Raw genomic sequence first — 15,385 nt, 5'->3', positions numbered from 1 at the left:
CAACAGAGGATGAGATGTTTGGATGGCATCACCAACACTATGGACATGAGTTTGAGTAAACTCCAGGAGTTGGCAATGGACAGACAGGCCTGGCGTGCTGCAGTCCGTGGGGTTGCAGAGTCAGACACGACTGAGCGACTGAATGGAACTGAATTGAATGTGATTGTATTTTACCCTTTCTAGTGTCTTCATCAGCTTCTTAACACATTTTCTGGTTCATTTTTCATCTCTAATGCTGAAGTTAAATTTGTCTTCTAACATGCTTCAGAGCTAATTTCCTGAGAATAAAATGGTGTGAGGTGAACTGTTTAATGAGGTCAGTCACTTAATTTCTTGTACTATTTTGAGGTAACTGGGCTAGTAATGACTTTTTAAAGTCTGTCCTTGATAAACCTTTTCCCCTTTTTGTAAAACTATTGTTGTTAGTACACCAATAACATTTGAAGTGAATATTTGAAGCTCGTAAGTGGATATATCTTGCCAAATCAAAGACAGTCTGATATCTTCTTTAGAAAACATACTACATTTTTCAGATATGATAATGCTTGAAAGCAGTCACACATTGCTTTATATATAAATATATATATTTATCTTTTCACTATTACATATAATTGATGTAACTGATGTGAAATATATCTATAAAACATGTTCTTTCCACTGGTTTCCAGATCTTTGTTTGACTTTAATCTCAACTCTTCTTCAGTGTATATACACACTTATTACTTTGACTTATTTAAACCTGACTTCTGGATTTATTAACAGATAACTGATACATAACACATATATCATGTGAGAATTTCCAAAGACTTGCAACAGTAATAAATGATTTTTTAACCATATAATATACTCATCTCATAAATAGCAACAATGAAAAATATGGAAATGTGATCATTGATAACCTAATTTTCAACTTGTATTTTGATATACTATAAATGTATATCTGACTTTGAAATAGATTTATTTGGCAGTTTATTTTTTATTTGTATTTATTTTTTTAATCAGACAGTGTGCATCATGGGCTCTTAACTCCCCAGTCAGGGATCAAAACTGTGCCTCCTGCAGTGGACAGGAAAAACCTCAACCACTAGACTGCCAGGGAACTCCCTATTCTGAATCTGTTTTGGGGGGTTTTTGGTGTTTTGGCCTCCCAGTGCGGCATTTGCCTTCTTAGTTCCCAGACCAGGAATCCAGGGATTAAACTCTTTCCCCTTGCTTTGGAAGTCAGAGTCTTTACCACTGGACCACCAGGGAAGGCCCTCTGTAGCTCTCTAAATGTTAGAAAATTAAACATATATGTGGCTTTGAAGTAGTATAAAGGATCAAGCCAGATCTAAATTCCAAACCTGACTCTGTTAGCATGGCTAAGCCCCTTACATCCTAGCCTCTTCTCGTTAGTAAACATCAAGTTCACCAATGATAAAATATGATAACAAATTGAAGATTTCCTAAAACGAAACATGAAAAATACTAGATATCTTCCATTTTCCTTCTTTACTACATGATTGCTTCTGTATTGCTCCAAGTAGAACCATATTTCTTCAATTTATATACCATATTTTAAATATATGTAACAAAATTTCCACTTTGTTCCAATGTAAATCTTACACAAATAAGGGTCATAAAATCAATGCTTGAGTTTCAGGGATAAAGGGTATATTTTTGGTTTGCTGTTGTTGTTGTCCCAAAGAAAAAAACAGTTGTTGATTTGTCATCTTCTTAAAATCTGTCTCACTCTGTTTGTGACCTTTTTCATATCTTTGTCTAAAAATGGAGTCTAATTTATAGCCATACTATATTATTTAAGCATTTACTGTGTATATTTAAAAACACAACAGGCTATACCAAATGACATATACCAATGACACTATTGCCACTGGCTATACCAATGACACCAAACATTTCTTCCAGTAATTCCTCACACGAGAAAGTTACAACACAAAACTGATCACAGGCATACACTGTCCAGAAAAACTGAAGTGTTTATAGCTAATCTCATTCTAAAACTCTACAAGTAAATGGAAATTATGGTTCTCACTGACAGTTACTATTTTATCCCTAGTAATTAACTCTCCTTCTTTGAAAAATCTTGTCTGGAGCTCATACTGTTAGAACAAGTAATCACAAACGACACCCCACTGGAACCAAGCATTCAAGGATTTAGAGATTTGTGATGAACCACACCCTGTCTCAGGAGCCCACAGATCAGCAAACCTCTCCTCTCCTTTTCTGGTTTCCTGGAAATGAAAATAATCCAATCACATCGTGGAACACAAGCCCATTCTACTTCTGCTGGAGAATTTGCTCACCAGTAATTGGCTGATTTCCACAATCAATCTAATTCCACAGTTTTCAAACTGCATATTGCAATCTAATAGAGGGTCTTGAAATCAAATTAGTATTTTATAAACAGCATTTTTAAAAGTGAAGGAGAATAGAATAATATGGGATGGATTGAAAGAAAACAAATTGAAATAGAGATTGTCAGAGAGTACCACATACAATGGAAAAATGTTAAAATATTACTTTACAAAACTTTTGTTTTCTTCATGTATGATGTATGTGTACACATGCCTGGAAAATAACGTCAGAGAATTTTCTTCCTGTGGACCATAGTAAAAAGTCTTTCAAAGTCTCTGAACTGGTATAACGGATGAAAAGCTCAGCCACCCAGATGTCACTTCAAGAAAGGGTTTATTGCCCAGCTGTTGCGAGCACTGTCATTAGACACCTTCAGTGTTCAGCCCCTTCAGACACTGCCTCGGCTGCAAAGAGTTGCCTCCCACCTCAAGATTAGATCATGCCCTTCCCAGGAGGCAAAATGCAACAGTTGACAAAGGAAAAGAGACCAGACTGTTTTGTTCCAAACAAAGATAACGCTGAAAGACATTTAAATTTCACATCTCCCCTTGGAATCAACCAAGACTGCTCTTCAGGTCTGCCGAGCAGCTGAGTCTCTCCCTCTACCCAGTCACGCTTCCTTCTTCTCTCTCCTGCAGATGCAGGTTCCACAGCACTCCCTGATGAACATCCTACTACCCACCGAACGCCACTCCAGCATCTGTTACCCAGAGACTACAACCTGTGATATCTAGCTGGTGGGGGAACAAGCTTTGTGGACCAAGTCAGCCGAGAGTGCCAAACCAATTAGAAGCAAAGCATCTTTAGATAAAATACAATGCCTAATGTTTCAATGGAACTGTCACTTGAAAGACTAACATTATTAGAAACACACTGTTTACCCTAGTGGCTACTGATACCTTTGATCAAAATGAGTATGTCTATTAACAATGGTTAGTTTTTTCTTCCCTCACACAGCTGTCCTATCTTACAGGAAATCAGCTGAAGGGGCTATGAACAGTGCTTCATTTCTTCTGCCAGTTCCACCTGCATTCATGCTCTTTGGTTACTTTATCTCACAAATATGCCTACATCCATATGGCTAAGAAACAGTGACCAAACCAATGATGCCATCTATAATGAGGGGTGGGGGCCTCCCAGGTAGTGGTAGTGGTAAAGAACCTGCTAGAGGTAAAGGGTGGGGGCCTCCCAGGTAGTGGTAGTGGTAAAAAACCTGCTAGAGGTAAAGAACCTGCCTGCCAATGCAGGAGACAAATATATCTTTCCTGGGTTGGAAAGATCCCCTGAAGGAGGGCTTGGCAACCCACTTCAGTATTCTTGCCTGGAGAATCCCGGTGGACAGAGGAGCCTGGCAGGCTACAGTCCATTGGGTCCCAAAGAGTTGGACATGACTGAAGTCACTTAGCACATATGCACATTAAGAAAAAAAAAAGCTTGGCAAGGCAGAGGTCATCATTTGTTTCCCCGTTAGTGCAATTTGGCATGAAACCATGAGCTGCCCTCCCTTGATGCTGATCAGAATAGAAAACAAAATTGGACTGATTACTTCAACTAGATGAATTTAAAAAATGACAAGTAAGTAACAATATAAATTTAAAAATCCATATAATGAGGAGTGTGGAGCAAAGAGGCAGAAAGGGTGTTAACAGTGAACCATGCCAGGTCACTTAAGTATTATTCAGGAAAAAATGTTCAGAAAGTTGTTTAAGACAAGGGCTGTGTTTTCTAGGTCAATCAAATAAAATTCTTATACAAGATGAAATATTCTCATAGAAGGTTGGTTTGTTTTTTAAACTATAAATATTGGCAACAGAGCTTGGCTCAATTATTTTGACTGAATAATTGGTCAAATCAGTTAAGAAAAAAGACATTAGCGGCTTTTTTTAAAATATATTTTTAAATTAAAATATCTGTATTTGATCAGTTATCCTGCTGTGACATAAGATATTTCTAATATCTTGCTCCAAATCGCAGATCTCCTGCTTGTTTTCTTTCTCAAATATATTTGGATGTGTGTCCTCTAGATGGGAACCTATGGTGGGAGGTGTGTTGAATGTAGGAAGAATTTTTTTTTTAACAAAAATGGAGAAAGTCAAAGAATTTTTAAGTAGAAAAATCTTTAAGTAAGGACATTAGGGAAGTGCATGTAAACTTGATAAAAACATGCATTTAACTCTTAATATTTTAGTCCAGTATAATTACAGTATCAGTTCAGTCACTCAGTCATGTCAGATTCTTTGCAATCCCATGGACTGCAGCACGCCAGTCTTCCCTGTCCGTCACCAACTCCCAGAGCTCACTCAAACTCATGTCCATTGAGTCGGTGATGCCATCCAACCATCTCATCCTCTGTCATCCCCTTCTCCTCCTGCGTTCAATCTTTCCCAGCATCGGGGTCTTTTCAAATGAGTCAGTTCTTCGCAACAGGTGGCCAAATTACGGTATAAATTCCAGCAAAAACGGGTATTCTCACATTTCTTTCCATTTTCTCTCTAAGGAAATGATGGTCAATTACTGTCGTCTTTTCTTTTTTCTTTAAGTGAGATAAACAGACTGGAAAGTAGCAGTGAATCTGTTGTGCTTTCACTAAAATGAAGTTTGTTTCCTTCCATTCTGGCAATCTGCTCAGAGAGGAGAAGGTAGGTTTGAATAAGGGGAATGGAGTAATAACCTTTAACCTAAGCCCCCAGCCACAATATGAATGAATTAGAGGAAACAGCTGCTCCCTAAGGTCTCTCAATAAAGTAATGCAGGGATTTCATGTGACCTGGCATTCACAGTGTCTCGGTGGTCAGCCAGATTTGTTTCTCATGCATTTTCAGTATAGGGGATGTTCCCCTAGCTTTTCAGTCTTCTCCCAGACCTGTCGCTGCACTTTGGAGGTGCAGCAACTGTGGCTGCCTGAACTGATGACAGCAAAACCGCCCCCTCCCCGCCACCCTCCACCCCCCGTCTGCTTTCGCTGTCACACCATGAAGCTGCTCTCTATTATAAAATGACGAAGAAGCCCAGAGACAGACTGGGGGGTGAAGGAAGATTCACTTGCAGATGGAGCTGTAAACTAACTTGCAGGAGCTGGACAGCCTCTAGCAGGTGACTTCTTCTCATGGGAAACCCAGGACCTGTGTTGTCTACACTCAGCGAAAAGGAGAGAGAAGGAGTGATATATTCATACCTGTCACTTGCTCCTGACGCAGCCAGAGGAATCACACTGTTACAGATAAAGGGCCATGAGTAATGCCCATTCTGTTGAAGGCCTGACCTCCAGGTCACCTCTCACAATGTCAGGCGTTTCTCATAGAGACTTTTCTTTTATCATAAGACCTCTATGTTTACTTGAGGACTTGAACTCAACAAAGCAACCAAGAAGACTAAAGATTCTCTGCAGCTAGATACAGTGAGGACAGTGAGAGTTTTCTCCACGTCCTTCAGTTACTCTGATCACAATCATGTGAGTTTCAGGGCTGGTGAGCCATCACCGCTACCTCTTTCCAAGTATAAATTTTAAGTTGCTCTAAAACTGACACCACCCTTATGGCAGAAAGTGAAGAGGAACTCAAAGGCCTCTTGATGAAAGTGAAAGAGGAGAATGAAAAGGTTGGCTTGAAGCTCAACATTCAGAAAACTAAGATCATGGCATCTGGTCCCATCACTTCATGGGAAATAGATGGGGAAACAGTGGAAACAGTGTCAGACTCTATTTTGGGGGGCTCCAAAATCACTGCGGATGCTGATTGCAGCCATGAAATTAAAAGATGCTTACTCCTTGGAAGGCAAGTTATGACCAACCTAGATAGCATATTAAAAAGCAGAGATATTACTTTGCCAACAAAGGTCCATCTAGTCAAGGCTGTGGTTTTTCCAGTGGTCACATATGGATGTGAGAGTTGGACTGTGAAGAAAGCTGATCGCTGAAGAATTGATGCTTTTGAACTGTGGTGTTGGAGAAGACTCTTGAGAGTCCCTTGGACTGCAAGGAGATCCAACCAGTCCATTCTGAAGGAGATCGATCCTGGGTATTCATTGGAAGGACTGATGCTAACGCTGAAACTCCACTACTTTGGCCACCTCATGCGAAGAGTTGACTCACTGGAAAAGAGTCTGATGCTGGGAAGGATTGGGGGCCGGAGGAGAAGGGGACGACAGAGAATGAGATGGCTGGATGGCATCACCGACTCGATGGACATGAGTTTGAGTGAACTCCGGGAGTTGGTGATGGACAGGGAGGCCTGGTGTGCTGTGATTCATGGGGTCGCAAAGAGTCGGTCACGACTGAGTGACTGAACTGAATTGAACTGAAGTATCAAGAGAGACATGTCTAAGACCCTCTTGGGTGGTAAACTCAAAAATGGTACTGAACAATTTATTTACAGGGCAGCAATGGAGAATAGACTTATGGACATGGGGAGAGGGGAGGAGAGGGTGAGATGTATGGAAAGAGTAACATGGAAACTTAGATTACCGTATGTAAAATAGGTAGTGAACAGGAATTTTCTGTATGGCTCAAGAAACTCAAACAGGGGCTCTGTATCAAGCTAGAGGGGTAGGATGGGGAGGGAGATGGGAGGGAGTTTCAAAAGGAGGAGATATATGTATACCTATGACTGATTAATGTTAAAGTTCGACAGAGAACTTCAAAAGTCTGTAAGGCAATTATCCTTCAATAAAAAATAAATTAGTTAAAAAAAATAAATACAAAAACAGTGAGACGATCTAGGCAATTTCTTTTTGTAAATAATTCAGTCTTATTAACTCTAGTTACACTATCTGAAATAAATTATGATGCCCTGTCAATGAAGAATAAAAAATTCACACACTGGCAGCCATGAAAAACAACATTATAAACTCAGGCAAACATAAATAACAAATATTGTTTGCCATAAATTCTAGACAATCTGGCATCAGTTCTGGTATAGATTTATCATTCTGGTTTTTGGTCACATTTACACTCTTTTTTAGTTTATCTAGATTCCATCCCTTAGAGTCTTTCAGTGGTTTTCTTTAAGTGGTTTCCAAATAGTTTAAATTAACCATCTTCTCCAAGAGAGAGAGTTTAATCCTTCTCTAATTATACGACCCGACTGTGAACTGTGAAAGTAAACGATGTTAATGAGTAGGACAAACTGGGAATAAAAGGGGCAGAAGAAATGCTTCTGTTTCCCTTTTACCCTTTAACCCCCATTAGTCAGTTTCCTGTGAATACTTTAGTTTGTCTCTCAAAAGAATTTTCAAAGCATGTGATTTCTCAATCTTTCACCTCTCTAAGTAGAAAGCATGATCCAGACGGGACCATTTTCATTCTATTTAAAAAACAAAAGAAAAAAGGAAAGCTTCTCAACGATATTAGGACAGTTTTCTTTCTTTATATAACAATATTATATGCCTCAGGAAAACTGACATAAAAGGGTATATTTGCTTTCTATTGTGTTAGTCACTGTTGTGTCCAACTGTTTGCAACCTCATGGACTGTAGCCTGCCAGTCTCTGTTCATGGAATTTTCCAGGCAATAATACTGGAGTGGGTTGCCATTTCCTTCTCCAGGGGATCTTCTCGGCCCAGAGATCCAACCTGGGTCTGCTGCATTGCAGGCAGATTGTTTATCATCTGACCCACCAGGGAAACCTTGCTTTCTATTAGTGTATTACAAATGACCCCAAGTCTTAACAACTGTAAGCAATAAGCATTTATTACCTCACACATTTTCTGAGGGTCATGAGAGAAGTTTCACACCTGAATGGTTCTGGTTCAGGGTCTCTTCAGTTCAGCTCAGCCGCTCAGTCGTGTCTGACTCTTTGCGACACCATGAATCACAGCACGCCAGGCCTCCCTGTCCATCACCAACTCCCGGAGTGGGCACCTACCGACCTGGGGAATTCCTCATTCAGTATCCTATCATTTTGCCTTTTGATACTGTCCATGGGGTTCTCAAGGCAAGTATACTGAAGTGGTCAGGGTCTCTTGCTGCTGCTGCTGCTGCTGCGTCACTTCAGTCGTGTCCGACTCTGCATGACCCCATAGACAGAAGCCCACCAGGCTCCCCCGTCCCCGGGATTCTCCAGGCAAGAACACTGGAGTGGGTTGCCATTTCCTTCTCCAATGTGTGAAAGTGAAAAGTGAAAGTGAAGTCGCTCAGTCGTGTCCGACCCTTAGTGACCCCACAGACTGCAGCCTACCAGGCTCCTCGATCCATGGGATTTTCTAGGCAAGAATACTGGAGTGGCTTGCCATTGCCTTCTCCGCAGGGTCTCTTAGGAGCTTGCAATTCCAACCTCCACCATGGATTTCAGTCACTTAAAGGCTCTACTGGGGCTGAAAGATCCATTTCTAAAGTGGCTCCTCAACATGGCAGGAGTCCTCAGCTCCTCACCACCTGGACTTCCGCATGGGACTGTGTGATCATTCTCGTCATATGGAAGAAAATTTCCCCTATAGTGAGCACACAGAAAAGGACAATGCCTTCCTTGCCTAGTCCCTAAAAGTCACAAACTGTCATTTGTTCAAAATTCTCTTCATTAGAAGCAAGTCAGGTAGCCCAATACACACTTGGGGAAGGACTCTTAGGAGCAACCCTTTGAGGGTTGTGGACATAAATTCAAACAACCACAAAGGGAATCCTATGGGAAGATCAACCCTCTCATCAATCTAATATACAATATCTGGAATCTCTGTCTCAATATAACCAGTCCTCAAAAAGGCAGACATGTTTAGTTCAACTCAATTCAGTTCAGTCACTCAGTCATGTCTGACTCTTTGCAACCCCATGGACTGCAGCATGCCAGGCTTCCCTGTCCATCACCAACTCCTGGAGTTTACCCAGACTCATGTCCATCGAGTTGGTGATGCCATCCAACCATCTCATCCTCTGTCGTCCCCTTCTCCTCCTACGTTCAATCTTTCCCAACATCAGGGTCTTTTCAAATGAGTCAGCTCTTCACATCAGGTGGCCAAAGTATTAGAGTTTCAGCTTCAGCATCAGTCCTTCCAATGAATATTCAGAACTGATTTCATTTAGGGTGGATCTTCTTGCGGTCCAAGGGACTCTCAAGAGTCTTCTCCAGCACCACAGTTCAAAAGCATCAATTCTTTGGCGATCAGCTTTCTTCACAGTCAAACTCTCACATCCATACATGACCACGGGAAAAACCATAGACTTGACTAGATGGACCTTTGTTGGCAAAGTAATGTCCCTGCTTTTAACACGGCAGACATGTTATCCAACCATAAACTAAAGGAAACCCTACCATATGCAACAATATGTATGAAACATGAGAGTGTTAAGTGAAATAAGCCAGTCACAGAAGGATAGTTATTGCGTGATTTCACTTAAATTAAGTAGTATGAGTAGAATTGGGCTTCCCAGGTGGCACAGTGGTAAAGAATCCTCCTGCCAATGCAGGAGACACAGGAGATGCAGGTTTGATCCCTGAATGAGGAAGATCCCTTGGAGAAGAAAATGACAACCCACTCCAATATTCTTGCCTGGGAAATTCCATGGACAGAGGAGCCTAACAGGCTATATACAGTCTACGGAGTCGCAAAGAGGCAGACACAACTGAGTGTGCACCCTCATACACATACTTAGAATAATCTAAGTTCTAGAAGCAGAAAGTAGAATGGTGGTAGCCAGGGGCTGGGAATAGAGGGAAATGGCAAATTGCTATTCAAAAGTCATAAAGTTTCAGTTATGTATGATGAATATTCTAGAGATCTGCTACACAACACTGTATGTTGTACACTTTAAATGTGTTGGCACATGAAAAGATGTTCAACTTCACTATCAGAGAAATGAAATCAAGACTACAATGAGGTATCAACTCACACCAGTCAGAACGGCCATCATCAAAAAGCCTACAAACAAATGCTAGAGAGGGTGTGGAGGAAAGGGAAACCTTCTACACTGTTAGTGGGAATGTAAACTGATACAACCATTATGGAGAACAGTGTGGAGGTTCCTTAAAAAACTAAAATTTAACTAACATATGACCCAACAATCCCACTCCTGGCCAAATATCCAGAAAACTCTAATTCAAAAAGATACATAGACCCCCAAAGTTCATAGCAGCACTGTTTACGATAGCCAAGACAAGGAAGCAACATAGATGTCCATCAACAGATGAACAGATAAAGAAGATATGGTTCGTAAATACAATGGAACATTCAGTTCAGTTGCTCAGTCGTGTCTGACTCTTTCTGACTCCATGAATTACAGCACGCCAGGCCTCCCTGTCCATCACCAACTCCCGAAGTTCACTCAAACTCATGTCCATCGAGTCGGTGATGCCATCCAGCCATCTCATTCTCTGTCATCCCCTTCTCTTCCTGCCCCCAATCCCTCCCAGCATCAGTCTTTTCCAGTGAGTCAACTCGTCGCATGAGGTGGCCAAAGTATTGCAGTTTCAGCTTTAGCATCAGTCCTTCCAATGAACACCCAGGACTGATCTCCTTTAGAATGGCCTGGTTGGATCTTCTTGCAGTCCAAGGGACCCTCAAAAGTCTTCTCCAACACCACAGTTCAAAAGCATCAGCTCTTTGGCGAACAGCCTTCTTCACAGCCCAACTCTCACATCCATACATGACCACTGGAAAAACCATAGCCTTGACTAGACGGACCTTGGTTGGCAAAGTAATGTCTCTGCTTTTTAATATGCTATCTAGGCTGGTCATAACTTTCTTTCCAAGGAGTAAGCGTCTTTTAATTTCATGGCTGCAATCAACATCCACAGTGATTTTGGAGCCCCAAAAAATAAAGTCTGACACTGTTCCCACTGTTCCCCATCTATTTCCCATGAAGTGATGGGACCAGATGCCATGATCTTAGTTTTCTGAATGTTGAGCTTCAAGCCAACTTTTTCACTTTTACATATGGACATCACCAGATTGTCAACACCAAAATCAGATTGATTATATTCTTTGCAGCCAAAGATGAAGAAGCTCTATACAGTTAGCAAAAACAAGACCAGGAGCTAACTGTGGCTCAGATCATGAACTCCTTATTGCCAAATTCAGACTAAAGTTAAAGAAAGTAGGGAAAACCACTAGATCACTCAGGTATCACCTAAATCAAATCCCTTATGATTATACAGTAGAAGTGAGAAATAGATTTAAGGGACTAGATCTGATAGATAGAGTGCCTGATGAACTATGGACGGAGGTTCATGACATGGTACAGAAGACAGGGACCAAGACCATCCCCATGGAAAAGAAATGGAACATTACGTGACCATAAAAAAGAATGAAACAATGCCATTTTCAGCAACATGGATGAACCTAGAGATTATTATACTAAGTTCAGTAAGTCAGAGAGTGGAGACAAATAATGTATGGTATTGCTATCATGTGGAATCTAAAAAAATGATACAAATGAACTTACTTACAAAAGGGAAATAGTCACACATGTTGAAAACAAATTTATGGTTACCAGGAGAGAAAGGAGAGGAGAAGGATAACATGGGAGACTGGGACTGACATACACACTGTGGTACATAAAATGGCTTTCCACATGGTACAGCGATGAAGAATCTGCCTGCCAATGCAGGAGACGCAAGAGACGGTTGGATCCCTGGGTCAGGAAGGTCCCCTGGATTAGCAAATGGCAACCCTTTCCAGTATTCTTGCCTGGAAAATTCCATAGGCAGAAGAGCCTGGTAGGCTACAGTCCATGGGGTCACAACAAGTCAGGCATAATTGAGCAACGTAACACACCCATCACACATATACATAAAATAGATAACAAATAAAGGCCTACTATATAGCACAGGGAGCTGTTCTCAAAACTCTAAAATGACCTATATAGGAAAAGAATCTTTAAAAAGAATCGATATATGTATATGCATAACAGATTCACTTTGCTATAGAGCAGAAATTAACACAATATTGTAAATCAACTACACATCAATAAAACTTTTTTAAAATGTGTTTTTTTTAAATGTGCTCTTACTGCACTAAAAATACAATTAATTTAAAAGGTAATAACTCACAATAAAAAGTTACTCTAGTTCGTTTCCCTGTGGTTAAATACAGCTGCAGATAACTTGTTACATATGCTAGCACTTTCAGATGAATACAGTTTTGAAATTTTTTAACTAAAGTTTTTAACTTGACCTACCAATTATGAACTTAGTAGAGAGATTTTCTAATGAAAATTCCATCATACAGCTGTTTTTACAATACAAATGTATTAGTTTCCTATTGCTGCTATAATGAATTTGTTGTTCAATCACTCAGTCGTGTCTGATTCTTTGCAATACCATGAACTGCAGCACACCAGGCTTCCTCTCCTTCCCTATCTCCTGGAGTTTGCTCAAAGTTATGTCCATTGAATCAGTGATACCATCCAACCATATCATCCTCTGTTAGCCCCTTCTCCTCTTGCCCTCAATCTTTCCCAGCATCAGGGTCTTTCCCAATGAGTTGGCTCTTTGCCTCAGATGGCCAAAGTATTGGAGCTTCAGCTGCAGCATCAGTCCTTCCAATGAATATTCAGGATTGACTTCCTTTAGGATTGACTGGTTTGAGCTCCTTACTATAATGAATTACCACAAATTTTATGGTATGAAGCAATAAACATCTGTTAATTTATAGTCCTAGAAGTCAGAAGTATAAAGTAAGTCTACAGGGTTATGCTCCCTCCTGGAAGCCCTAGGAGGTCATCTGTCTCCTTGCCTTTTCTGTCTTCTAGAGGCTACCTACATTCCTTGGATTGTGACCCTTTCTCTTCTCTCTTCAAGCATCTTCTCTCTTCTTGACCTCCTGCCTCCCTTTTATAAGGATCCTATGATTACATCAGGTCCACCCAGATAATCCAGGATATCTCCAACTCAAAATCCTTAATTTAATCATATCCATATCTGCAAAGTTCCTTCTGCTCCACAAGATAACATATTCACAGATTCTAAGAATTAGGAGATAGACAATTTGGGGGGCCATTATTCTGTGTACAACAGCTGATTTTAGGAGGATGTCAGAGTTCAGTTAAATAAATAAATTATATGTGGGAAATACCCTAAGAGACTTAGTTAATAGCATGAGAAAAAGACTTAAAGTCTGACCCTTCTGTTAACACATGACTAATGACCAAAATGATCAACTTTACGATAGAGATCACATTTGGCCTTCTTTCCAAAATCAAGCCTTGGGAGGCTGGCAAATTGCCTTTGCTTCCAAAACTTGTTTATAGTTAACATCTTGGATAAACTAGAATTGACGTCTGAAATACGTACAGGTAATATTCTCAGAACATTGGTTTCTTTTACCAGTGGCTCCCACCTCACACTCTTATCTCAACACCCCCACAAAGAAGAGATACAAACTGAACACTGAGAAATGATCACTTAGAAACATGAACTTTGCCAAAGAAACCCTCCACAGTTTGAGACCGGAGAACAACTTTTCATACACACAGAATTACAGGAATTACAGACTATAATGGGACCTAGGAAATTTTAAACAATACAGTTCTTCCCCACACTTGATGCCCACTCCTCACCCCTCATTTTATATATGAAGATGCTAAGAGTCAAAGAGATTATACTTTTAGGGACTTCCCGGGCAGTCCAGTGGTTACGACTCCGTGCTTCACTGTCGGGGCAGTGTGGGGGATCAGGTTTGACCCCTGGTCAGAGAACTAAGATTTCACATGCTGCATGACATAGTTACAGTTACAGAGCTTGTCCTAGAGGCAAGATTTTTAGAAAGGTTAAAAAAAAAAAACTTGACCAAAGCAAGAGTCCTGGGGTGTGGCCTGGGCCTCTCCTTTCAACAACAAACCTCACAAAAAAATTTCTCATTACATATCTGAAGAAAGAATACAGAACTATTCAAGTGGAATATACAATTTCAAACTGCCTATGATATAACATTATGAGAAGAAATTACTACCAATTTCCTGCATGCATTAAAAATTACAAAGCCACAAAGTGTTAATAGATTCATTTGTTCACTAAATAAGCACTCACTGAGTGTCAATTATGTACCAGGTGCTATCTGTATAAGGTGTGAAAAAGATAAATTAGGTGTCCCTCTTATTTAATAAATAAATCATAAAGGTTTTGGTAGTGATATATCACATTTTTGAAGAATCATAATTTCAGCAAGGTAGGAAGAGAACAGAAATGTATAGAGGAAAGATGTCTCAATAAGGTGACATTTGAGAAGAAATCTGAAGATGTAAAGGAAACAGACATGAGAAAGTTTTAGAAAAGCTTGTGCCAGACAGGAGGAAAAGTGTTGCAAAGATCCAGATACAGGCAAACCTTGACCTGCTTAAGACCCCTAGAAATCCAAGGTGAGTTAAAGCCAAGTGGTTTAGGGTAGGAAATTAGGCAAGGTTTTGTTCCCATAGGTCATTGAAAATACTTTGGCTTTTATCCTGAATATCATGGGAAGTCTCTGGAAAGCATTGATAAGGAGATTAAAATAAATGACTTGATTTACATTGCAAATAGATTAAAATTACATATGAAGAACACACTGTAGGTGGGCAAATATGGAAGTAGGCTGACTAATCAGGTAGGTTCTACAGCAGTCCAAGTAAGAAATAGCAGTGACTTGGGTGAGTTGAGAATAATGGAAGAGATTCGATCAGAGTATAGTTTAAAGGTTGAGCCAAAACATTAGCTAGTGGGTTGGACTGGAAAGAAAAAAAAAAAAGTCAAAAATGAGCCTAGCTTTTTAGCTTAAGAGGGTGTCTATTCAAGTCCCAAAGAAGGGCAGTGCCAAAGAATGTTCAAACTACTACAGAACTGCACATGCTAGCAAGGCAATGCTCAAAATCCTTCAAGCTAGGCTTCAACAGTATGTGACCGAGAACTTCCAGATGTACAAGCTGGATTTAGAAAAGGCAGAGGAAACAAAGATCAAATTGCCAACATCCGCTGGACTGTAGAAAAAGCAAGAGAATTCCAGAAAAACATCTACTTCTGTTTCATTGACAACACAAAAGCCTTTGACTGTGTGGATCACAACAAACTGTGGAAAATTCTTAAAGACATGGGAGTACCAGACCAGCTTATCTGCCTCCTGCGAAACC

The sequence above is a fragment of the Moschus berezovskii genome, chromosome 3, assembly GCF_049115385.1.
Source record: "Moschus berezovskii isolate FMDL1 chromosome 3, NW_MosBer_1.0, whole genome shotgun sequence".
NCBI lineage: Eukaryota > Metazoa > Chordata > Mammalia > Artiodactyla > Moschidae > Moschus > Moschus berezovskii.
The sequence above is the reverse complement of the archived record's forward strand: the minus strand, read 5'-3'. Positions refer to the sequence as shown.